Here is a 27,325-nt window from a genome sequence, read left to right as displayed (position 1 = left end):
TTTGAAGAGACATAGTTTAGCCTTTCTAACAAAAGAGGGCCTGATTTCATAGAACATTGCTGGAGAGCTAGACTTTGATTTTATATCATACAGAAAATATTTAATCAACTTTGAAATAAATTTCCAACAGAGTTAAATCAAAACCTCTATAAATTATCTTTTTACTTACACAGAATCATCTGTATACAAAAGATGAACTGAATTATAACTCCTTAATTTATATATTTCCATAATTAAATTTAAATGGAATGAAATAATCTCACTCCAGACATATTTTCCATATATTCTAGCCTTAAGGATTTCATTAAAAAGAAGAGCTACTCTGAATATTTAGAGTATTTTTCTATGGCAAAACATCTAAAAAGGTAGACTAAATAAAATTCTGACTCATTTATCTAAAGAAAGATGTGAAATGTAGAAAATTAAATGTAAACTACCCACAGTTAAAAGCAGACTCAATAAGAATCTGAATTCAGTTCCTGTGTCCACATTTCTCTTCCATAAAGACAAAATCTGATTATTTTCTCACATTTTAGTACTAAAACAAAAAAGTAATTTTTGAAACCTTAGCAATAGGATAGAAATGTTAGGAAATAGTTCATTCAAATTATTTGTGGCTTATAAAGTAGATGTGGTTGCATTTTCTGTCTCCTCAGTCAGCATGTTATTGTCACTAAACTCTAATTTCATCCTCCCAGTAATACCAACTTGGTCTCATTAAAATGTATTTCTTATTTGAAATATATTGATATTCTTTTTTATTGTTAGAAAATAAAACAGCAGTTCCTTCAACTGAGAAAAACTAGAAGCATAGAATTGATCTGCAGTCAGTTTTTACTACAAACCCCATAATGCTTTGGATTTTAGCCTACAATCCCCATGCTGCAGCAGCAAACTTACTGTTAACCCTGTTACTAGGGGGGAAAAAAAGAACAGAACGTGTGAGAAGAACTATGTAACATTCAAGGATTCTGCTTGAATAGTAAATTATTAATTTTTGCAATAGTCTAGGACTTATTTGCTTTTTACTTTAATAAAAAAGGCATATTTATGGATATGCACACTACTTTTTCATCCTGAATGTCATATCACTTTAATCTCACACAATGCACCAAAGTATATACTTCCCATGTCAAAGTCTTTTTTTATATGCATCATTGAGTTGTATAGTTTTTGACAAACCTCCACCCCCACTCCGCCCCTTTGGAGGGAGGTCAGCTTTATTCAGATTTTAAAATAAAATCACAATACATTGTTTAATGCTCTAAATATCTGCAAATGAGAATTAAATTCGGTGAAGTAATTAAAATTCTTAATTAGATGCACCTTGCAGCTGCTGTTCGTCTTAATTGGCAATAATGCAGCTACATTTTGTTCTGACACATATCTTCAGAAGAGTTAGAGAACTGAAGAGAGGCAAGAGGAAAGTGTTCCCACACAGTTCAAGACAGTTCGCACAAAGAGGATCCCATGGCAACAAACAGGGAGGCCCACAGTTGGCTCTGTAAGATCCAGGAATAGACAATGCTTCACCTCGGATTTAAACAAACACTTCCCTTCCTGGATATGAAGAGAAAGCGTTTTAAATCATCTCTTGCAAGAGTAGAGAAATGGTCAAATGTTCACCTGTCTTTAACACACTTTTCAAACCTTCTAGATCCTCTCCGCAGCCCATGCCAAGGTAATAATTAGAATTCTTGCTCAGTAACAAACTAACTGGCAAAAGCCCTGCCAATAGAGGACCTGATTTTTGTACCATAGGGAGCTGGAGTGGACCTTGGCAACTGGTTCATCTCAACGTGTCATTTTACAAACAAGGAAACTGAGGCCAAGAGAAATTCAAGTGATTCACTCAGGTGATTATGGCTACTTAGTAGAAACTATACTCAAATCTAGGTATTGAGCCCACAGTCCAGGACTTCTAAACTTTGCTTGGAGCAATTAAATTGGTTCATTGGAGTCCCTTTGAAGTCTAGTTCATCACTTAGATGGGTTAGGCAAAGGACCGTGAGAGAAGGTGTTGAGAATGTGGATTACATGCTAGGAGAGAAGACACTTCCTTTCACCTCTGGTTCTCAGTTTATTCTAGATGATGAGAACCTGTGGGGAAGGAGCAGGGAAAAGAGAACGGCTGGCACGTAGGAGGTTAATCTGGGTGAGTTACCTCCTGGGAAACCACGAAACACTTGCCTACACACTTCAGCCAGATCTTCCTTCAGCTTGGATTGTAAGTTCCTTATATGGCTCCTTCTCTAAAACTACAGATTGACCTCTCTATCGAGTCTCTTGGCCCTCACTCAGTCTCACCTGTGCCCTGACAGAGCTTACCTTGCATTAGTTTAGCTCGTATTTGACCGAATATTTGCAAGGGTTTGTTTTCTTGATCTTCAATTGTGTTTTACTCCACACATTAAATGAAGATACAGTTCTCTAGGGCCAAGGCTGTTTTGCCTATTTATTGTTCTATTTTTGGTTTATCCTGTTAAACCTTACATTATAAAAGCTTGCGGAATACTAGAGTGGGTTAAGGTTTTCGAGAATCGGGGCTACAGGTGGTGTGTGGGTAAGGTTGAAGGGTCGGGAGAGGGAGAGGTGGTGATTGGCAGTGTTTCTCAGTCTCCAACTGCCTCACCTGCCCCACTGTCATAAGTCAGAACCAAACATGGTGGTTGCACTGTACAGACTCGCCTAGAGTCTTGCTCCTCCAAGTGTGGTCCATAGAGCAGCATTATTATGGTCTATGGACCAGCTTACTATAAATGCAGACTGTCAGGCCTCACTCCAGACTTACTGAATCAGAATCTGCATTTTAACAAGACACCCAGGTGACTATGCCTCTGTTCTAGTTTGTGAAGTACAGAACCACATGTATTATATACTTTCCCAAGGCAATATAAAGGGCACTGATCTTAAACTGAGCAAATATTGTAATATACTTGACCGGTATCTACTCTGTCCCTCTTTTCCCATCACGACTCTGTCTGAGAATCCCATCCCGCAGCGAAATCTGTAACCAGGCGGATGGGAGGAGGGTCCTTTTCAATCTCCTTTTGCACCCCGCCCCCTCACCCCTTCACCTCCTTACCCCCTACCAGAAAGCCTGCCACCGGCACCCTCCTCCCAAGCCCCACTCACTTAGGGAAGATTTTGCTCCTCCCCAAACAGAAAGAGCAGCTGTGTGGAGAGTTACTGCTTGAAGACTATAATTTACATACCAATACAGGCTGAAGCACTTTTTAAAACTGCCCTTTAAAAACAATTATCACCTTGCCACCTGAGGTTTGGAGCGAGCGTCTAGTTCCCCGCTCCAGTTTGAAATCCGGCTTAAAGTGATACTGCGAATGATCAAGTGTGTGTGTGTGTGTGTGTGTGAGAGACAGAGAGAGAGAGAGAGAGAGAGAGGGAGAGGGAGAGGGAGAGGGAGAGGGAGAGAGAGGAGAGAGAGAGAGAGAGAGAGAGAGAGAGAGAGAGAGAGAGAGATCGCAATAACAAATCGGCTCTAAAGAGAAGAGATGAAAAGGAGGTTATTAGGAGCGTGTCAGTTTAGGCATTGCTCTTGCACCTTTCTGCTTCCTAGAGAAATGGAACCATAAGTCTAAGGTGACTAACGCAAGACTGGCTAAGCGTCCACAGTTGCCAGTCCACTTTTGCTTGGGAAGGACAGATTCCCATTATAGGAGGCCTCTCAGGGTCCTTTCCAAAAGATTCCCAGGCTACACTCCTTCTTCAGTCTCCTGAAAACTAAAACTCGCAAAGCGGTGGCATTCTGTGGATTGGCTAGTACTAAAATATCCATTGGGTGGCAGTAACACTATCCTCTTTATGACTTGCAGCAAACCAGAAAATGCATTCAATCAAATGAACCGATCTTGTAGAAACACTGGAATCATTTATGCATTGCAGTTTCTCTTTCTTGTTTTCGCTCCTTCTTCCCTGGGATATTCTGAGTGGATTGTGGCTATTAATCAAGATCTCGTGCTAGCCGTGGTTTGCTTGTCGTTTTCGCTCAGGATTAACATCATTCAAGGAAAACGCAAAGCTGCTTTTTTTCCTCCACTCTTTTTTGAAAAATCATTTTTGGGGGCTGCTGAAGAGAGCTAGGACCCAGGAGACACCTTCCCAAACAGCAGGGGTTGTGTGCTTTCACATAGCAGTACTGTACAAGGAAAACCCCGTCGGATCTGTTATTGCGGGATACTTGTGAAATATACATAGGATTCTTTCTTATGGCTGCATCCCGGATCTGGAAATTTTACTTGGGGACCAAGAGAATCTGAAAGGCTACATGTATACAGAAGATTTGCAAGCAAGACTCCGATTCTTGTCATAGAGCTCACAGACTTCCTCACTTACCGGCCTTTTTCCTTCCTTCTTTTTAAAAAATTTCTTCCCTCTTTTTCTGCCCTCTCCTCTCTTAGTCTCTCCTTTTCTATCTGCCTCTTCCTTTTTTCTCCTAGTTTTCTTTTTTTCTTTTTTCCCTGCTCTGCACCTGGATTGTATCTTCACCAAACAATCGGGCACTTTGAGAACTAACTGGAGGCAGTCTTGCAGGGAAGAGCTGTATGGAATTATCTGCTTTTATGGTGAACTTGGCATTTGTGAATGGGTATCTTGTTCACGATATTAATTGCTAGCAAAAATAAGAAAAAGAACACAGGAGTAAAACGTGGATTTTTCTGAATACGCATTGTGATGACCAGCAATTACCTTACCGACTGATATCCAGAGAAGAATAATTTGGAAGACTCTTGTGGGTAAGGTCATTTTATATATGCAAACCCCTCAGTGGTGTGAGCGAACTTGGGCGTTTGTAATGGGAATGGGTGACTTGGATGATTGCTGCATCGCATTGATGGCTGTGATGTGGCTGTTACTGGCACTGAATGGAATAACTGCAGTTGGGTGTGTTGGTGTGTGTGCGTGTGCGTGTGTGTGTGTGTCGGTCTGTATTTTGAGTGTAATTGAAAATAAATCAAAGCATCACTCCCCTCTTCAATTATTTTGATATGGAAGAGTATCTTGAATTAATTCTGGGTAGACACTCTTTGTTTGGATGCAATATTTGTGGCTCCTGTGTTCTGGAAGGGGTAGCAGCCGTGAAAGAAACACTTACTGAAGAGCCCTATTTAAAATGAAACGAGCTACTCTTTATTCATTAAAAGAAATATGTTTTCAACTCAGTGCAGCATTCTGCTGCATTTCACAGCCGCAATGGGACCAGGGACATCCCACTTGTCAAGTTTTTAAACTTTAAGGTGATAATCATTGTTAATTGTTCTCTAGGTTGTGATTACTGGAGATTATTAAGTACCCTGGGCTACTTTTTATCCACTGGATTACCATTCCGAATTTAAAAAGAAAAGAAAAAGCTGAAAATGACGACTAAAATAGAGAAGCATAGTGCAATATTATTTCCAACATCACCATAATGCTTTCTTTCTCAAATTCATTTGCCCAATAATATAATTATTCCCCCAATACCCTATATAGCTGAAGCTGCGACCCACGTGCAGGGGAGTCGAAGGTCTGGAAGCAGAGACCATCCTTTTATTGCAATGCAGCCACCTTTGGAAATGCAGGCAATTACACACTTCCCTTAACCTTAAGTTGAGGATGTGTCCTATCTGCTACATCTATTTTACCCTTTCAATAAAAAGTTAGAGACTAGAGCACGAAGGATGCTTAAGCATATTCTGCCTGGGAAATGGGATAAAAAAATCAATATTGATGACGTGGTTCAGTGCACTGTACTGCAATGCTAAAGTCCCATATTCAGTACCTATGATGAGAGAATGGAGCATTTACATGTGATAAATCTCACCTGGTAGATTGATCTGAAGGGGAGGGGAGAAGATATGTGGATATGAAGGAAGATGGATGGAAGTCGTGCATAATTGGTGATTATGTAACTTCATTACATCAGCGAGCTTCAGTCAACGATAGTGAGATGAAATGATTGTATAGAGAGAGGCTTCATCACCCTGTTAACTTTTGAAGGCTTGTAACAGCTAACAGGGGAAGAGGAGGATGGCAGGCAGAGATTAGCTCCAAGGGTCCTGTAAACCCTGATCTCTGTGGTCAATTTAGCATGAGTTTTCTCATAGTGAGTTTCTGAGGGACAGCAGATCATGTAAGCTTTAGGGCCGGAGGGGAGCAATTTTAGCCACACCCGTGGAGAGTCAGAATGAGCCCGCAATGTTTCACAAGTGCCCCATTGAGTAACTGGAGCTGATGATCCCAGCCAAGGTCATAGTTCTGCACCCTATGATTGAAATACATGACCCCAACTGAGCAGAAAGTTAAATCCATTGAAATGCAGACTGTGAATGGAATGACTGTTTGGAATCCTCTCAATTTTTCCTGGTAAAGCTTGATGCAGATTTCAGTCTGGTGGTTCCCTCAATAAAAATGATTGCTTCCACCGTGTGTTAGAAATGAGTGTTTTGTACCTTTACTGCCTTGACAACCTCTTTCTGGGCCATTTTAACCCTCTGGGAAAAGAGAAGTAAAAACCTTCAGAGGTAATGATATCCTGTTAAATTAAAAAATAAATGGCGATGAATTCATTATTAACACAAATCCCAGGAAAAAAAAAAGAGCAATCCATTTTCAAGTTTTACTTACTGAATGGCTTAAAGGACATGTTGCAGCGGCCTGTGAGTTTTACCATGAGATAAGCTAAGTGTGCTGTGCTCACTGTACAGAGGAGGGAATACTGCAGAAAAAAATGTCGTTTTCCCTGATGTTTTATTTGGAGCCGTGATTTTCTTTAAACGAAGATAACACATCAGCTCCTTTTGGCCTTCTCCTGTTTTCAGATCTGTTTTTCTCTCAATAGATGTTATATACTCCCTCAAAATGAAACTCTACTGAAATCCTAACCCTGTTGAATTAAATCATCTTATCATCTAGTTGTGCTATTTCCTATTTCCCTTTACATTTATTCTACGTCCCCCTCCAAAAAAAAAAAAAAAAAAGGCAAAATGACTTTTCTATCATGGAGATGATTCTTTCTGTTTTTCCTGTGGAGTCAGGTGCAGTATCTCGACATCCACTAAGTAACTTTGAAAAGATCTGCTTACTCCAAGTCAGAATGGTGGAATGGTGGAATGAAATTTTGAGCTCCGATATTTGAGATGACTTTATTTCTGTAGGACATGCCCAAACATTGATATATAGTGCCAGTGGATTTGGAGGTGTTCATATTGTGTAGGAAATTGGATGTGAAGTTAACTCCTGATTCCTTCCTTCAGGGGTCAGGGTAACACTACGGGTGCTTCCAGGCTGTTAGTCTCCAACTATGTGCAGAAATACAGTCTGCATTGAGTTTTCCTGTACTCTTTATTTTAATATTTTAAAATGACTTCCTCAGTTGTTTTCTGACATAAGCCACCCATATGTTACCAAAGAGGGCATATTCTTGAGCTTTTAGACACTCAGTAGTGGATGGAAATAATACTAGAAGGAAAAGAAGTCTCTTAAGAAAAAAAAAAAGACACTGGCCTTGAAATATACATATGCGTGTAATTGCTATCCTTTTACTTGAAGACTGCATATATTCACGTTAGGAAAGATAGTTTCAATCATTTTAATGGTACTTTATAACCTGTTACTTTCTTTTGGATGAGGATTATGTAACCGAGGCAGGTTATGGCATTTTTCTTAAGTAACTCACAAATCAATAATAAAAAGCTTTGCTTAATAGGCAAGCATTTAAACATGAAGGCAGTGAATAGTTTAAATTATAATATCTATTTCTCTATTTTATGGCCATTTTGTCAGTCCAAGGTATGTAGTTAGATTAGAAAATATTCAAAAAGAGAAGAAGAAATATCATTTCTAAATCTGGGAAGTACAAATTTTGTCTCCTGACCAGTTGGCTCAGCAAAGTCAGGAGATTTAGCAGATAAGTAATCACAGTATTCCTAAATTTAGAGAAAAATTTAAAATGAAATTTTATTACATGTGCAATGTATGTGAACAAATCACATTAATGTAAAATGACAGATAAGACATTCTTTAGGAACAACTGTACTTTTAGGATTAATTTAAGATTGTATTTCAGAATCTTTTAGTCTGTTTAATATATACGCTGAATGTTTGGGATGTACCTTGTCTTACAACAGATATGATCTTTGGTGTTTGGCAAATCTCAGGCTTTTGTAAAGCAGACTACTTTGTAATTTGTGGCAACCAAAGCACCCAAGTGTTGATTAATAAGATTTAGAAGTAGTAAATTTTCGGATAATGCTAAATGTATAAAGCATAATTATAATGGTACTATTTGGGCAGCTATAGATAAGGCCATGTCAGCATTTTTATTATTAAATTCCAATCCTTCTTCCATTAGTTGTATCAGGAATCTCAAAGAGGAAGGAGCTCAGCTCTCTGGACATTCAGGTATTGTAGGATTCCGGGCTGAGTCAGAGGGCCTGAGATGCCCTGCAGGCTCTGTCAGTTACTAGCCTTGTGACTTCTGACCCTGTGTTTCCTTCTCAGTGTTCAAGATAATCATTTAAAACTAATAGAACAGTTACATATTGCACTAAAGAAACCAGATGTGTGTCTAAGTGCTTACCATCATGCTATGCTTTAGAGATATATGGAATTATAATTATTAAGAGTTCCCTGAAGTCCTATGAATTTAACAGTGCGTTTTTTTTTCTCATGCCCTTATTGTAAATCTTCGTAGCCACTTCCCAGTATCAATTACAATTAATTGGTAGGTAATATCGTTCAGTGAGTAATACAGACAAATTAAAAGCTTTGGTTGCTAATTTTCACTCCGTACTCAGTTTGTTTCCGCAGTACTCATATGGTAATATAATAGTCTTCAGTAACTAAAAAAAAAAAAGTTGCTTTTGAGCATCATTCAAAGAATGGTAATGAAGGGTTTTGTGTGTGAGAGTGTTTTAAGCTGATTGCTTTTTGTTTTTTCTTAATGCTCCTGAGAACTTAGGTGTTTCTGTTTTTGTTGCCAAGAATACACAACCAAGGGTCACAAACGCACTTGATGCTACTTCTTAAATTGGGTCAATTAACTAAAAAGCTACATTCATGTAGCACTTTATTAACCAAAGCATAATGCATTTGAATACTTAGCATAATAGAGGACATAAGAATGTGAAGATAATAGTTCTGTTCTCGAATTTGCTAGTTGCAATAATTACTAATGTTCTTTAGGGGGAGGCAATCCCCCATGTGTCACTACTGACACTGCGTTTCTCCAGTGTTCTTGTATCTTAACATAAATATATTTACATATATGAAGATAGGGAATAGTTAGTGATATGACCTTCTGGATATGTTTCTAAGTGGCTAAATAATCAGGTTAAAGAGTAAGGTTTTATATTTTTGGTTAAGGTGGAATTGGAAAGTGGAAAATTAACCCTGTAAATAGAAGTAAATATACATGGACTTAAAGAACTTCCCTGTTATAGAGCGACCTCCTTTTCCTGACTCCCGGGGTCCTGCTTTTTACATTAAGGATCCCTAATATTTCTTTGTTTCAGATGAATTTGATCACACCTGATTATGCGACTACATTGATGCCTATAAATAGCAAGCATTCTCTTGGTTTCCTATATTTTAAAAATGCATATTCCTTACATCTTCTGGAAATGCTTCAGATCCGCTCTCGCAGATTTACAAAGGAATATTATAAGATTGTAGATAGGCTTGTTTATATGACAGATTCTGCTAATCACCTTACAAATACACATTTAATTTCCACCCAGAGAATGCCACCCTGGAGTATATTACAGTGCAGAGAGCATTCCATTACAGGCCAACTGCATGGCTCAATGGACATATATCCCCCTGCTCCTTCCCCTGGCCATTGGCTTGTAATGAAAGATCCTTAATTGACGTGCTTTTTTGGTTCCCCTGTGTAGGAACAATATGCAGGTGTCAAAACTCTAAGCCTCCTAAGGCTGTTAGCTTTAGAGAAGGGATGACTGACCGGTTTGGCGCTGCTTTCCTATCACACAATCTGAAATTGCCAGGCAGTGACCTGTGAATAAAGCAGGGGGAGCAAGCAAAGCACTTTAATATTTTTCTTCTGAAGATCTGCTCTTTCCTGTTTTCATATTACATTAAAAATAATCTTCTTCATGACAAGCTATTCAAGGGGTGTGTTATAGTTACCATATTCATATGGATAAACTACAATAAACTGCGCTAAATGAGCTGTTTTGTTCATACAAGAGATCCAGGTCTAAGAATATATATTTAAGAGTAAACCTAGATTGTATGTTGTAATACTTCCTAAGTCAGGAAATTGTGTGTGGAGTTTGGACTCAAGTGAAAAATGAAATGGACTGTGAATTGTGATCATATAATTATAGACTTTCACTCTTTCAATATGTTTGTTAATTATGTAGCTTATATTTTACGTGAATTATAATTATAATAAATCACTGTATGAATAATCATAAAATTATTCATAGTGGTTTATTTTCTCATGGCCTGATCAAAGTGAGTTAATTGGTAGGTTCTTACCCTGTCAACGTTTACATGTACTACAACTGTGACTTAGTATAGCGATCATCATCATTTTCTAGTATAAAGTTCCTCTTTTTAATTGAGAAAAATTGGAAGGCCACTTAATCATAGTTGTACTTCCAGTATCAGTTGACTGAGAAAATGCATAATAATAATAACAATAAATTATTATGAATATCACAAATCTTTAAAAATGAATTTGTATATAGTCACAACAGGGTCTACTTATATTACACTATCTACCTAGGAAGTTTGGTGTCTATGACATTTCTAGACCCCTTCGAATAACTCCTGTGGCCCCAGTGAAAAAAAAAAGGAGTATATGTCTAGAGTCAAAATACTTGCATTGCACAGACACTCAAATTATGTTTATCTTACATGCAAAATTAAAGGCAGATGGACATAGTGATGGAATGTGGATTTTAGGATGGATAGACATAGAGCCCTAAGAACATACATTTAAAGTTCCCACACGGGTAAATTCACATTCAAATTTTGGGATTCAACTATTATAACGAAAATTGTCTACAATTACAGAAATATTTGCATTTAAGAAATAAAGATTATATTGCAGTCAAAATGAAAATGGATTATTATACATATAGCCAGAGGTGATTACTATGGCCTCATAAAAGTCTAATGAAATTATATACAGTATCGGAATAAAGGATGCCCCATTATGTCATTTTAGCCAACAAGGAAATTTTGAATTAGAGGAATGAAATTAAGTTTCCAAGATCTCACAACTTATTGGCCGTCCCATAATGCCCGATTCACATTTCTTGATATGATACAAGCCTTCAGTTGAATACTAGTTACACAGCAAGTTGTCCTGGTGTATGATTTTCTTTAGTAGCGTGCAGCATAAGAAAAGTAATTGTTCTTGACGAGGCAAATTCTAGTGCATCTCATCTTTTAGCTCACTTTATTCACCTGTGATCACTTACGTGGTGCCCGCACTCAGAATTTGTGGACTTTATTTTTTCTTTATGCACACTGAGCCATTCTTGACCTCATTTGATCTCTGGAGACACAATATAGAAAGAGTTGAGAAAATAGGTCGCTGGTGGGGCCTCCTTGCCTTTTCCGTCCTGTCCTCTTTCCCATTAGCAGGAAACTGCTCTTCTTTGGAGCCCTTCGTTTTTCCCGACTCTCCTGCACATCTGCTCTGGACAGTCCTGGCATTTAGGACTGCCATCATTCTCCCAGTGTGGCATGCTGCCTTCTTCCTTTCAAAGTGCCCCACCAAGGGGTCTTATCAAAAGATCTTTGAGCTCCATTTTATCTCACTTTGAAGAGACAGAATTTCATACTTCATTTCTTCGTCAACAGAGTCCCTCTGCTTACAGAGACAATAATGAACCAGTTTGGGAATAGTCAGGACAGTATTATTTTTTATCAAGTTTATCAAGATACCACCACACAGCTACTAAGTGAAGGAGATACAGCAGTGTATGTCTGTGCGCGCGCGCGCGTGTGTAATTTTTGTCCAGATGTTTAACATATGAATCACTGTTAATATGCTAAAGCAAAAAGTTTGGAATAATAGGGTTTTCCCCTTCATATTATAATAGTGACATTTGGAGAAAATATGCCATTAATTTTTTTTCCGACTCAGAAAAAAATGGCTTCAATAGAGTGCATTTTGGATGATGAGGCAGGGTGGGGGCTGTGGAGGACATCCTTTATTTCAGGTTGGATCTTGCAGTGTCTTCCCGCCCCCTATCGTACCTGCTTGAATAAATGACATTAGCTATGAACACTGTGACATTCCCAGCCTCTCCGCCAACTTTATTTCAGAAGGAACACAGCCAGGGGAGCTAAACACAGCAGTCAAAATGGAAAACTGATAAACTTAGAATGGTATCAGGTATTTTGTGTAAACAAAGCTTCATGTGGCCAAGGGAGAAAATTTGAATGTAACAAATGAATCTGGTGGCTCTCAGTGCTTGGCATTTGAATACTCCTGTTAAAGCCCCTAATTGTTCTCACCAGGGCAGAACTCCTGAATGGTCCTCCAGAGGCCCCCAGCTCCACAGTGTGCAGAGCAAATGCATTCAACGGGTCTCCAGGGGGTTTGGACTCTGCTGCTTTCCCTTGTCGGGGTTCTCCTCCAGGACTCATAATAGCACAGTCACATAGCCAGCTGCCGCTATGTGAGTGCTCCCCGCCATGAGTGAACGCCTTAGCTTAGCTCCAGGAGGCCGGTGCCTGTCTGTTTCGTATTCCCAGGGCCCAGCACTGTACATGGTGTAGAGTAGGTCACCAGTACAACGGTGTTACATGAATGAATGCTTAACATTCATCATTACAGCAGATCAGTTTTAGATTAATATGCTCCCAAACTCATGTAATAAGGAAGAGTAATAAGGGAGAGAGGATTCATATTGGGTAGTTTGTAACCTATAAATAGAGGGAGAAGAAATGGCTGACCCTTCCTCATTCCTCCCTTCCTCCCTCCTTTGCTGCCTTCTTCCTTCCCTTCCCCCTTCCTTCCTTCCACTCCCACCATAGATATTTGAGCACCTTCCTTGGGCAGGGCGCTCTAAGAGGAGATGCAAGGATATAGGGATGAGTGATGTCATATGTCTGGGCCCAAAGAAGGTTAGTTAGGGGGAGGGGGTGATACACAAAAATCATATATAACTAAAAAAGAAAAATCATATATAACTATAATTCAAGGTAGTCTACTATGTGTACTTCTAAGAGAGGTGTCAAGGATGATAACAGGCTCAGGAAAGGGTCAAAATGCAGGCACTTGGAGGAATCAGGAAAGGCTTGTTAAAGGAGGTGAGGCTGACATTAGACTTTGAAGGATTCACATTGGTGTGGAGACAATGTAACATCCCAGGTAGAGGGAAAATGAAGAACAAAGCTGTTGTAAGCAGGAGCAAACAGAGTGAGCTTAGGGAAGAGCTAATGTTCTACCTTCCCCAGAGAATAGGGGATGCGATGCAGAATATAAGAAGATGAGCCTAGAGCCCCAAGTCTCCAGGTCTGGCAGGCAGGGGCCAATGGAATGAGGTTTCATGAGCATAAGAGAAACAAAACATTTGATGACCTCCTCAGATTTATGCTTTAGGAATAAGAGGAAGGAAATTAAGAGGTATCTCCATGGTACCTTTGATTCCCAGTTTTGTGAATTTCCTTAGGGTTCCTCCTGAATTCCACCTTCACTCCAAATTTCTTTGTGTGGAAGCCCTGCTCTCAAATAGCCTTCCTGGGCTCTCTTTATTTCCTTTCTTCTTCCCACCTAAGACTAAACACTGTTTCCAGTGCTAGATGAATAGTGGCCAAAGTTTAAAATTAACTTTTTCTTTTAAAGCAGAAGGCAGTATTCTATAGTGGGACTTTATCTGTTCGAACTGCCTTTGCTTAGTAGTATTAGAAAGTTGCCACCCACTCTAGCAAAAATACTGTGTTTAGATGTAACTTTTCAATGAGAATAAAGTTTCTTTCTTTACAGTGATGGCAACTGCAAAGTGACCCAAAAGTGGCAATTAGTTTGGGAGGAAGGAGAGGTCGGAGGAGGCAGCAGGGGAAAAAAAGAAAAAGGAAATATCTCATGTGATGGCAAGGTGGAAATACACATTCCAAAATGGTTTTATATTAAGATCATCTGGAAAAAGAATATTGCTTTAGAGTATAATATACATTCAATAAGAAGAAAATAGGATTTATTCCTAGCTCATGTGAACTCTCTTGTTAACTACCAATAATTATAACAAATTTGAACCGTAGGTGGAAATCACAAAGTGAGCCCCATAAGATTTGAAAAAACAAAAACCCCTCATTTTAGCCGTGTTTGAATTTTCTTCCTCATCACATACTTTATCTCTAATTCTAATAAGTAGAAGACAATAAACCACTAGGGATTGCTTTTTCTATACTTTTTCTGATCCCTCCATATTGGAAATTCTAGTAAGCTGGGAAATGGCCAAACACTGAAGATAAAATGAAAAAGAATGCAGTTTACTTAGGCACAAGCTAAATATTATGTGCTTAAGCATTAGAATTCAGCTAAAAAAACAAGTAACATAATCTAGCTGTTGTCAAAACTCACCCTCGTAGCCCTGAGGATTCTGATTCAATGGTGGAAGGGAGCACAGGAAATTGTACTTTTATAAACTTTTGAGGTCAATGGGAACACCAAGGTGTGCCTGGGGAGGGCTTCAGCAGAAGGCTTTCAATCTCTGTCAGTATTCCTTTCCCCTTCCTACTATATTTCACTATGAATAATCGGATCCTGTCTCAGTGTTCTCCAAAATCCCCTACCAACTCAGCTTCAACTTTCAGGTGTAAAGCCCTTCCTTTTCAGCCACAATGGCACAGGCTAAGATCCCCCAATGCTGAAATTCTGCTACTGCCACAAACATGTCTCAGGTGATTCTTGTGCGGGAAGTGTGGCTTATGGTAACCACTGTCCTTCAATCCTATTAAATTAGCGGAAGTGCTCCTTCCAATATGCACTTGAATTGATTAACTCCTTCATGTCAGTGAATAAGAGATACTATTTGAGGGCCCTGTCTATTGTAAGGATTGTGTTTAGTGTGGGCTGAAGATGAAGTACAGGTCAAAAGCTTATGGGCTAGTGGGAAGATAGATATGTTTACTTAAGTTCCCTGGAACGAGAAGGTTTAGTTGCTTCTGAAACTGATGGCAATGTGCTTGAAACTGAGGCCTTAGCAGATCCAACGAGTCCTTCAAAATGGTCTGAAATCGAGTCAAGGGTCGGGACTTTCTATTCCCACATCAGGCAGTCACTGGTCACGGGCTGCCCCTCCAGAGGTGGTATAATCTTGAGCAAGACACTTTCCTCCAGTTGCTGAGGGTGCTGCCCAGTGAAGGACTCGGCTGTGAGCTGTCAGCTGCAGGATGGGTACATAGACCATAAAGAGGGGAATGGAAGGAATTTGGAACAATTGCACCAGATGAAGACATTTTATTCCTTTGCCCCTTGAAGCATGCTGCAGTGATTCGATACGAAATTACTTAGAAAATACTGAGAAATCTTAAATATTTCTTTAAAGGGGTAAAAACACTAAATATTGAGTACAAGGCCTTGCTCTGTGTAGTTAAGTTTCAGAGAATGTGGTTTTCTAAGGAATGTAGTTGAATTCATATTATAATTACTCCTGTTATAAGTTATCAGGCTATCAATATTTAATGACTATCTCCTCTGTGCCCTGGACTTCCACAGGGATAAAGGAAGGAGTCAAAAATCCAGGCCCAGAATGTTTACATAGGACCTATTACTCTTTGGTGGTTTGTATGCTTGATTCTAAAGTTAAGGGGAGGAGTTGGTAGGAGGTCAGGGAAGGGTCAGGGAAATGGAGCAGAGTACTGTAGGGCCAAGTTCTCTGAATTCCAAAGATAGTAAGACAGTTGTTTGGGTTGTATGGTACAAGGCCCTAAAGTGACAGTTTAAGTTGACAGAAGCCAAGACTCAATGAACTGATTAGTAGTGGAATGTGTTGAAAGTAGATTTACTGGTGCAGAACATAGTAAAAGCAGTGGTTCATTAACATTAGTCAGTCTGTGATGTGGACTAATGGAGAGGGCTAGTTTTGAATATGATGAATTTGAAATCATAGGAACAATATATCCTAGATTTCAATTTTCACTGAAAGGAAGAGTTTCATATAACACTATTCATTTTTATATTATTGGAAATATTAATTTCTCTCCTTAATGCGAAGGAAGTGCCATTCCTTTAGATTTTTAAATGCTTTGTTCAGTCCAAGTGAGGTGATAGGAGCACCTTCTGTTTTGTATTTCCTATAAAGGTATTCAGTCAAGTTGAATACGCTGAGACCAACTGTGCTAGTAATTTTTAAAACTGGTGGCTGTGTTGAAATGGGCAACCATTCATTAAATCATAGAAAATTTGAATAGGAATGAACTTACTTCACCTCTTTGCAGGTACATAAAATCTCTCTGCTATAACTCAAATAATTATCCATTAACTGATATTCACTTTAATAAACAGCCACTTTGACAATTTTTCCCCTCGACTTGACGTTTGACTAGATGGTCAGCTCAGTTCAGTTCAGCAAATACTCCCGGATTACCTAACTTCTCGATGCTAAGTGTAAGCACTAGGCTAGAAAGAGCAATTCACTCATTGCCAAAGCAATTCAAGATGTATGCTACTAAGTGTTTTAAAAGATTTATCTGAAAAGAAGAAAGTAGTTTTTACCACCACCACTGGGCCTGCTCTCAAAAGTATGATCCATTCCTTTTCTGGCCCTAGCATGACTTTTGTATTAAAAAAAAATTAAGGTATTTTTAAAAAGACCAAAAACTGAATGAAGATCAAATTCCTTTTCCATTATAATACTCCCCTTGTGTTTATGGATGGATGTGTATGTTTTATATATAATATTATTAAGCTTATTAGGGTGATTTCAACATCTCTATATACTCACTATGTATTTTTTTATTCAATATAACTTCAAAGCTTCAGGCTCATAAGTTGTCCTGTTTTTATTGTTTGCATCATGCTATTTGTACCCAGTACACTTCTCTTTTATCCTCATGGACTTGAGTAAATTGATTTTAGCTTTACCACAGAGTGTCACATCTCTTAAAGTAGGTAAGTCATGTTATTTTAAATTTCCTACTCAAGAGCTTTGTAGGTGATATGAGAGATGAGTGATGCCTACTGGAACAGACGGTGCGTCAGAAGTTATTTAAACCTCATCTGTATTTATAAGTAAAAAAGAAAAAAAGAATTACCATTTCCTGTTTCCAAGGTAAAATTTGCTTTAATTTCTTGAGATCGTAATCAGAGAAAGTGTGGGTTATTGCTCTAAGTGTCTTCCTTGGACTCTCCCAATTTCCTGGAATCGTAGATTCAAATCCTAGTAGATCTAAACTCATCCTTTATTAGTTTTGGAACTACTGCTAGCCCAATCTTACTCGTTTTATTGTTAGCTTTAATGTTACTATTGCTATGATTACAAAAATATAAAAAGAATACATATGATAGAGCCTCATTATGTGGCTTCAGCCCAGATTTTGGAACCCGAAGGATATTAAGAAAATTGAGAATTCAGTTAATGTCACTGGAATCATTACTAAGTCACAGATGTTACACACCTAGCTATTAAGTCCTTACCACCCCAAGAAAGAATTACAGTACCCAAAGTGTGTATTTGTATATACACAAATTTACTTTTTGAGACTCTCAAAGGGTAACTGGAAATTATTGAATACCGAAGGATAGTCTTTTGGAAAAACTTGTTTGAACTATTCTAATTTTATGTTGAGAATATTAAAGTGTGGGATAACTGAGGACAATGCACAGAATGTCTTGAGTTCTAACTTCAGTGTCCAATCGAAAAAGAGTCACGTAGACCATGACACTGAGCACGGAATATAACAAGCTTAAACCAAGGACTATGAGGCTCCTGGCAATCCCGTGAGGTGTATGGATTTTGTCTGTGATATACTTTTGCCTTCAATTTAAGCAACTGTCTACTTCAATTGCCTTCCAAGTGCTAACTGAACTTTGATTTCTGAATGCTAAGTGTTCCCCACCACAGAGAGGACTATTTTTCCTAAGTATCTTATGTTCTCCCAAGCCACTTAGAGCCGTCTTTTTCTTATCAAATTTATAATTTAAAAAAACTTACTTCTGTGTTTCTCCCCTACTTGAATATGAGGCTGAGGGAATAGGACCCCATCTGTCTGGTTCACTACATAGCTTTGATGCCTAGGAGAGGGCCTGGCCATAATATGACTCAATAATTATCAAAGAAAGGGAGGGAAGACAGGAGGGAGGGAGGGAGGGAGGCAGGATCTCCCAAGGAGTCCTGGTCTCAGCAAGATAATAGGAGAAAGAGGAGTTGAATGAAATAACACAGTTAGCCCACCTTGGTAGATATAAAATGTTTATATTGCAAAGGTTTTGTTCAAGATGCAATGTTATATAGTAAAGGTAATGTCTATTCCATTTCTCAGGTCAGAACACAGGCCCACTGCATGGCTTAAATTACCAGGTCAGTTGATAAAATACTCAGAATGCCAAGTCAAGAGCTTAGAATTTATAACTAAAGGTTTTGGTTACATCGGTAATGCAGAAAATGATGTTTCAGGACTATTAATTTGACAATAATTTTTAAGGTGAGCGAAGCAGGAATAGACTGGAGTCTTATTTAGGCAGCTACTGTATTTCTATAAATTACAAGGTGATAAAACATACTTTTTTTAGCTTCATAGCTTTTTTTCCTACAACTTTTTGCCCACCTATAAGTATCCATCAAGAGGAAGCTTTTAAAACACTCTTGAATTCTCCTTTTTACTCTCCTTCCTGGTATCAATATAGCCTCTCCTGATTGCAGAAGACATCATGGTATCCTAGAATTGACATTAAGACCAAGGTAAGCCTGAGTTCCAGTTTTGGCTTTAATATTTATTAGCTGCATAATATTTGACAGGTCACTTAGTGTTTCAGAGTTTTGGTTTCCAGATCTCTAAAGAGAAAAGAACATCTACCTTTAGGATTACTGGGAAAAGTAAAAATAACATTTGTAAATCATATAGCGCAGTTTTTGACAAATAGTAGCCACACAGTCAACGGTAATCTTTATTATTTTAATATGTTATATTGTTAAAATACAGCAGTTAAGAACATTCTTCAGTTTTCTTACTATACCCAGTGGTCAATTTTTCATCCTCATCTCAGTTAATCTGTGAGCAGCATTTGTAACATGGATCGTTCCTTCTCCTTGGTACATTTTCTTCACTTGGCTTTTAGGATAGCACTGTCTCTTGGTTTAACTTCTTTTCTTTGTTTGCTCCTTTTCAGTTTCCTTTGCCAATCTCTTCTCTCTTCTTCAGATTGGAGTGTGTTATGGGTCAATTCTTGGTCTTCTTCTCAGTCTACACTCACCCCTTAGTGATTTCATCCACTTGCATGGCTATGAATACCATTTCTGTCACTTCCTCCTAAATTTACATCCCCATCTTGGTCTCTCTCCTGAACTTTGAACACAAATGTCCATCTTGACATTTGTCACTTCCCTTGTCCAAAATGGAACTTCTCTTTTCTCATCCAGATCCACTCTACTCATAGTTGTCCCATCTCAATCAATGTCAGTTTTATCCCTCCATTTGGTCAGTCCAAAAATGTTGGAGTTGTCCATTGTTCCTCTCCTTCTCTCTCACACCACATCCAGTGTGTCATCAAGACCTGTTGGTACTATCTTCACTCATATTCAGAATTTAACCACTTCTCACCACTACTGCTATCATCTTTATTGGCGCCTCCATTATCTCTTTCCTCCAAACTGCTTCTGCCCTTGCTGTCTACAACCTCCTCTCCAGACAGCAGCTACAGTTGTCCTGTGACAGTGGAGTTCAGATCATATCACTCTGTTGCTCAAAGCCCAGCAAAGGTTGCTGGTTTAATGCAGAGTAAAATAAAATACTTACAATGGCCTACAGGTACTGGCCTACATTGCTTTTTTGACTTAATTTCCCCTACTCATCCAGCGTTTTCTCAATTTCTTCTTTCCCTCCATCCTCTACTTGCTATTCTTTGAACATGACAGGTGAATTCTTGCCTTAGGACCTTGGTACTGTCTGTGCTCTTTATCTAGAGCATTATTTCCCAGAAGTCTCAAGTCTGACTTTCTTGCCTCTGTCGTTTTTAGCATTTGTGTGTCATCTTCTCCATGAGACCTACTCTGGCCACATCCTCTAAAACTGCAACACACCCACCTCCACACGCCTCATCTCCTTGTTCACGTCCACATTTTAGTTTTTTCAGGGACCTCCTACCTTGTAACATTTTTCCTAGGTTATTTTTTATTATGCTTATTGGTTATTGCTAGAGTTTTAGCTCCACAAGAGCAAGGATCTTTGTCTAATTCACTGAGGAATCACAAGCATCAAGAATGATGTAAATTTGGTGAAAAATTGTCGAATGAATGAATATTTTACAAACTAGAGATAATAATCATCCATATCTAATGATACTGTTGTGTGATACTGTTGTAAAGATTTAATCTTATTTGTTGCTGGTAGATGTAGCCCATGTCCAGGTTCTTGACCCATCCCAGAAAGACCTCAGAGACAAGACGCAGAGGTTAAGAAAGTGAAGTGAGGACTTACTAAGGGATAGATACACTCTCAAGGAGAGAGCGAGCAGGCTCAGGTCAGCAGCTGCCCTGAGTTTTTTGGGCAAGTTGGTTACATAGGGTGTAAAAATGAATGGGCAGAATATTCACTGGGGAGGGAAGGGTTTGGGGTCTTATTCCCTGATTTTCATCCCAGCTCTACCTTCCCGAAGAGAGGAGGGAATTTTGTCCTTACTTAGTCTGGATCAGAAGTGTCATGGCGTCGGTGCATGATGGGTACTTCTAATCTGCAAGGCTAATTTTATTGAAATAAGGGCATAATGAGCAAAAGGTTACATTCGGACACTGGAGATTCCTGCCTTTTCTTATCTTTCTTTGTCTATCCAGGACACTCATCACCACAAGAGGTGTGACTACTTACCAGCCCAGAGGTTCCTGCTTTTCTTTCTCTATTCAGGGACCCCTGGTGCTTACATGATGTATGGTTTCCTGTACTTGCCCTGTGCCCCTCCTTTCTGTCCAATTCCTGCCATTTGGCCTGCATCCCCCTTTCTCTGCTCATATATAGCTATCTGCCTGCTCTAACAAGATGATATGGTTAAAGTATTTTATCACAGGGCCTGACACATATTTAGGGGTTCAACAAATGGTGGCTATGATTACGTGTCTCAGGGCAGGGAACTCATATGATATATACAAGAAATCAAAAGTATTACAACATAATCCCTTTCTTCCAAATTAAAATTTCACTAATTAGCACCATGGGAAGAGAATATCTGCTCTAGGTATAGAGAAACATCCTCTATTTTATTAGCTTCACCTAGTGAAGAACAAAGATATACAAATATTCAGCAATAGCTGATGGCTCACTTGTGTCAGTAAAATCAATTGATACTGTTTATTTTTTTTACTTTTTAAAATTGTTATACCAATTAAACTTCATATAATTTTAAAAGTTAGTGGCAATTAAATATTCTATAACATGGGAAAATTTTAATATTGCAATAAGATGATTTACAAGATGACTGAGATCTCCCCAAGAGTTAAAGAGCTGACAAAACATGATATTCATACTATGCATTTTAATGAATAACCAAATTCTTTTTTTTTTTGTAGATTCCAATGACAGTTTGGATTGCTCAACATATTGAAATTTTTTGGTTCTTTTTCACATTTTATAAATAGAAAAAAATAATAACTGTAATGAGGTATTCTTATATGCTTTGCAAATGGAAGTTTTAGTGTAGGAGATTCAATGGAAAATAAAGACTTCATTTTTATATCTTTTTTGTGATAACACTGAAAAATAGTTATAACTGGAAGCTTTTTGTAAGTCAAAACAAAAAGTATTATTTCTGACTACTGAATGGATGTTCTCATTTTGTCTCTTTCCCAATCATCAGTTGCCTATTCTAATAAAAATACATTCATTCTTCTATATTTCATTCATATAGCTTAGTCTTTTCCAGAGAATTTACAAATGTTTTACTGCCTGCCAAGCCTTGTGCAATTAAACTAGATGACAGAATGTGCCCATAGTTTATTTGTTGGATCTCTGGCTATAGATGCAGAGGCTTACATTAAGTCAGGGGTGAATGGTAGACATATATTTTTCTTCTTCCACTAAAAACATTTTAAAGATGTTGACTTTGGAATTCACTAAACAGGCAATTTATGAATAAATCTATTGCCATTTCTTCTCCTTCTTTCATTCTTTTGGGTGTTCTTCATGTAACACCATTTCTTTTCTCCAAGCTTGATATGTTTAGATACTCATCCTTCTGGCTAAAGTTCATTATTTAAAAAAAAATTTTACTTTTTTTTTTTTTTTTTTAACCACTGGAAAAAGGTTGAAAGTGGAAGAAGGAGGGGAAAAGAAAAGAATGGCAAACTTCACATTATTGCCTGGGTGCTACCTTAGCTCTAAACATTGTAAGTTTTCTTCTAACTATTTAAGAAAGAACTACTTTTTCTAGCGTTTTTATTGCCACTCGTGCCTACTTTACTTTGTTACTCCTCTGCTGGTTGTGGGTGGATGGAGTTTGACTATATCAGAATAGTTACTGGTGGGTGGGTTCAAGAATCTCTAGTGGGTTGAGGAAAAAGCCATGTTTATATAGATAGTGATCCTTCTATTAAAATCCTGAGTGAGTAATACTTAATGGCTATGTTCACCACGCACATAGCAAAGTCCATCTGTACAGGAACTGACAGCATCTGAAGAGAATTCCATGGGGCCTTTGGATTCCTGTAAAGAGTCTGCAGGCAGGGGTTCTAATCTCCAAAATTTGATTTTGTTACTTGGTAAAGTTTCTTGAGGACATGACATGGGCCTGGATGCCTACTGGTCTATTCAAATACAAGATGCTATGAATCTGTCAAGACAGCTTTCTTACTTTAGTACATCAGAGCACACAGTTTTAGGGCCTTGGGTACATTGCTTTGAGTATGGATGTGTTACATTTATGTTGATTGGCTTTATGTTGTGAGTAGCTGTGGTAGTCATGTGGTCTACTTAGATTCTAAGTGCGTGCATTCTCTTCTTTGATTTGAAGTCCAGTGCTTTTATATTTTGAAATATAGAGCTGGTAGAGACCAGTGATGCTGTGAATACATTGAAAGCACTATTAAATTTAGAGAACACTTTCCATGTGGCCAGGCCACCAGCAAAAACAAGCCTTTCAAAATACGATTTTTGGCTGGTTGTTCTTGAAAGCCCACTTCACTTAAAGTGATATTTAGACCATAATAAATCCTAAAAAGATACCATTTCTATTCTCATTTTCTGTCTTTTCTGTACTCAAGAAAATGTCTTACCTTGATCATCAGAGATTGAGTAATCATTGCTGTTCATGACCCACTGTATTAAAACAATACTACTATCAAAGCATGGGATTTGGGAAGCTTCAAAATGTATACAACTGAATCATAACTTTTGTCATCAGAGAGCCGGCAGTCAAATTACATACATTGTTTTGTAATTATCAAACACTCAACATACCAGGACCATTAAAAGTCTAAATGACATTCGAGAGAGCTCATTTAAAAGAACATTTTACTTTCATTTTTTGGCAAGTTTTAAGACCAACATTTAAAAGCCCCAAAATGGACATAATTTAGGATTTGCATTTTAATGAAGAAAGTAGTGAAAATGCTAAATAATTTAGAAATATACATATATATATATATATTTTATAACTTCTATAAGTGATACAACATCTATAAGTGCTGATTTTTCCCCTGTTCTTCAGAGAATGAACTAAAGCTACATTAATGGACAGTACGAAATTCAGACTGACTTTAAGATGTGAATGCTTTAAATAAGTGACATTTTAATTTGAAATTTTGAATCTAATATAAAATGCAAATTGCCATAGTCCTTAATGTAGGAAAGGGGAAAAATGTAGTGATTGAGTTTGGGGAAATTGTAAATTGGGCAGATCTAGCCAGCTGCAATGATGAACAAGGCTTCCTTTATTATTGCTTCAAGAAAAGCTATTGAGTGGCTAGCACAAAGTAGCTGCTTGAATGCGGGAATATCCAATATCCCTTTGAGAGGCGTATTTGATTATACATTTTCCCTTTACCCTCTTGTTTCTTTCCTACTCTCCAAGTTACACAAAAAGTCCCCAAGATCACTGTTGTTATCCTTGATGTTGTTTTTTGACCCACAGGTGATACTACAGATAATTACTGTTATCTATGTAAAATGATCTTTATCAATGTTTAACCAAGCATGATCCTGCTGTTCCTTTGTTTAAAATCCTCCCATAAGTCCTTGGGGCTTACAGGATTAACTGTAAAAGGGTTATCCTGACAGGCATTTTAAAAAATAATCTGGCTCCAGAATTCTTTTTTAGCTTCATTTCACCCTCTGGACAAAATGACTTCTCAGCATGCATATTCTTTCACAACGCTGAATACACAGATACGTGCATACGTGCACACATGCATGCACACACACCCCCCCCCCCCCCGACAGTATAGGCTTCCCACTAATTCTTGCCTGGAAAACTCTTACTCATCCCTCAATACCCAACTCAGTTGTCTCCTCTGTGAAGTCTTCCTCAACTTCTCTGGTACAGTGTATTATTCAAGACATCTCCCCATCACCCCCGATGATAAGAATACAGATTCCTGCTAAAGCGCTTATTTTACTGTAATTAGTTTATGTCTCTCTCTTCTGTCAGAATGGAAGCTTCAGAAAGGCCTGAGGCATCTCTGAAAAGACTAGCCCAGCATACAGCGCTCATCATAATAGATCCCAGTGAACAGTTGATTGATTGAATGAACAGATCTTCACTTGTGGATTTTACAGAACAGACAGTTGTGGGTGCCAATTCAATGTGCAGAGTTGGAAGCTGTTTGCAGCTCTTCCAGTCAGTTTTATGGTCTGCCAACACATTCTTGGTTGTTGTACACTCCTCACTGATAGGATTTTTTCCCAACAGTACTTGGCTTGACTACAGTGTTCAAAATTGTTTTCCACCATGTCTGGGTTTTTTTTTTTCCCTCCTGCTCAACTTCATTCTCCCAGTTTCTGTACAGCTGGCTGCTGGGACATCCTGTTATTACCCATCCCTCTGCTATGCTGTGGCCATGTAAGTAACTTTGTGACAGGAAAGGCTAGGAGATTGGCCAGTTTCCAGCATCTTGTTGCTGGTGATCCTGTATTACAGTAGGCATTTGAGTGGCAAACCTGGGCATGTGGCCACAGCCAGCAGTGAAGGTGAATGCATTCCAGTGCCAATAAGGATGAAGGCATGGAAGTAAATCCACGCAGAATTGACTTTGTCAGGGCTTTCTAGTAACAGAGGAGATTATACATGCCAAGTGCACTGGTGGCAGTGGGCATTACTTTGTTACTTGTAGTTCTAGGTGAGAGAACACCAATATTCTTCACCTTAATTGCTGTTTTAGAAAGAAGCTGATGTTAATGGGAAGTCTTGTGCCCTCGTTGCATGTGCTGTCTTGCTCTGCTCAGGGATAGAGAACTGAATGGCATTTCCTCCTACAGGTCAGTGCTTCTCCAACTTGAATTGCATCTGGATCACACAGGAAATTTTAATTCCATAGATCTGGGATAGAGCCATGGTTCTGCATTTCTAACAAACTCCCAAGTGATACCATGAGGCCCACCCATATTGTTGCTCTGAGGACCTCACATTGAGCAAGGATCTAAAGGGAGGAGTAAGCTCTTGAAAGAGCTGTGCCAGTTAAGGAGCATGCCCTGTATATGCTGGGTGCCTCAACAATGACAAGCATGTGCCCTAACACAAAACAAACCAGGTCCCCCATCACCAGGTCATGTTAGTGCAAATTGTTACTGACGTGGAAGCATCCCTAAGTTAGTGTGCTCCTCACACAGGGCTCTTTGAGTTCTTTGTGGAGAGGAGAAGAGGTTGGCTGTACCACCACATCTTATTTTTTTTAACTGAAGTGGAGTTGATTTACAATGTTGTGTTAATTTCAGGTGTACAGCAAAGTGACTCAGGTATATATACTTTTTCAGATTATTTTCCATTGTAGGTTATTACAAGATACTGAATATAGTTCCCTGTGTTATACAGTAGGACCCGGTTTATCTATTTTATATACAGTACTGTGTATATGTTAATCCCAAACTCCTAATTTATCCCTTACTCCTTTTCCCTTTGGTAACCATAAGTTTGTTTTCTATGTCCATGAGTCTCTGTTTTGTAAATAAGTTCATTTGTCTCATTATTTTAGTTTCCACATGTAAGTCATATCATAGGATATTTGTCTTTCTCTGCCTTACTTCACTTAGTATAATCTGCAGGTCCATCCATGTTGCTGCAAATGGCATTGTTTTATTCTGTTTTATGGCTGAGTAGTCTTCCATTGTATAAATATATCACATCTTCATCCAGTCATCTGTCGATGAAGATTTAGGTTGCTTCCATGTCTTGGCTATTGTAAATAGTGTTGATGTGAATATTGGGTACACCACCATCACATCTTTGATCAAAATGATTTAGTACATTAAAAGAACAAATCACTCTCAGAATTTGAATGTCTTCATTACAGAGGAAGTGAAGTTCAGTGGCCAAGTGAATTTTCACAAGGTCACCTTTTTCACCAAACTCTCTGAGAAGGCCATGATAGTGCTATCATTTAAGGAGCTCCTGCTGAATGGGGGCACTGTGTCTCAGGCACTGGGAGTATGAAGAGGCCTAAAACATAATCTCTTCCTTGAGGGAGTTTGCAAATTTAGTCCATCAAAGGGGACAGCTTTTTGAGGGCAGGGTTGTGCCTTATTTGTCTTTATATTTCCAAAAGTACACACTTAGTAACTGCTTAATAACAAAATGTTGCTAGGACACTAACATAAGGAGAATATAATCTATTTTTAAGGCAAAATCATGACCAAAATTTACAACATGGTTAGGAGAGTTACAAGCTACATTTACATGCCACCTCCAGTCTATAAATCAGAGTTTCCTAGTCCTGCTTTAAAAACAAAATGTGGCATTGGGTTAAATGCTATATTATTGCTTGTCAAACTCCAAAGGTCAACCTGGACTTTTAATTCTGTTTCTATGTGTAGTATTATCTACTCTTTGGATAGCCACTAAATTTGGCCATGCAGCCAAACTTCTCATAATAGAAATGAGAAAGTGAAGCAGATTAACTGTAGAACATAAGAGAGAATGTTGTAAGGGCCAGAAAAGTGAAACAGAGATAATGTAATGGTCAGCAAACAGCCTATGGCCCAA

The 27,325-nt window shown here is 38.4% G+C and overlaps 1 protein-coding gene across 2 annotated transcripts in view; it reads left to right on the top strand.

The window, feature by feature from the left end:
• Nucleotides 1-3,880: 3,880 nt before the first annotated feature.
• Nucleotides 3,881-27,325, top strand: part of IL1RAPL1 (interleukin 1 receptor accessory protein like 1) — a 1,149,826-nt gene continuing 1,126,381 nt past the window's right edge. For both annotated transcript variants that reach the window (XM_031445619.2, XM_064483316.1), the window contains exon 1: nt 3,881-4,754. The gene's annotated coding sequence lies outside the window, so the exon portion shown is untranslated. The remainder of the gene's footprint in view (nt 4,755-27,325) is intronic.

The sequence above is a fragment of the Camelus dromedarius genome, chromosome X, assembly GCF_036321535.1.
Source record: "Camelus dromedarius isolate mCamDro1 chromosome X, mCamDro1.pat, whole genome shotgun sequence".
NCBI lineage: Eukaryota > Metazoa > Chordata > Mammalia > Artiodactyla > Camelidae > Camelus > Camelus dromedarius.
Note: the sequence above shows the minus strand (reverse complement) of the source record. Positions and strands in the feature narration are given on the sequence as shown.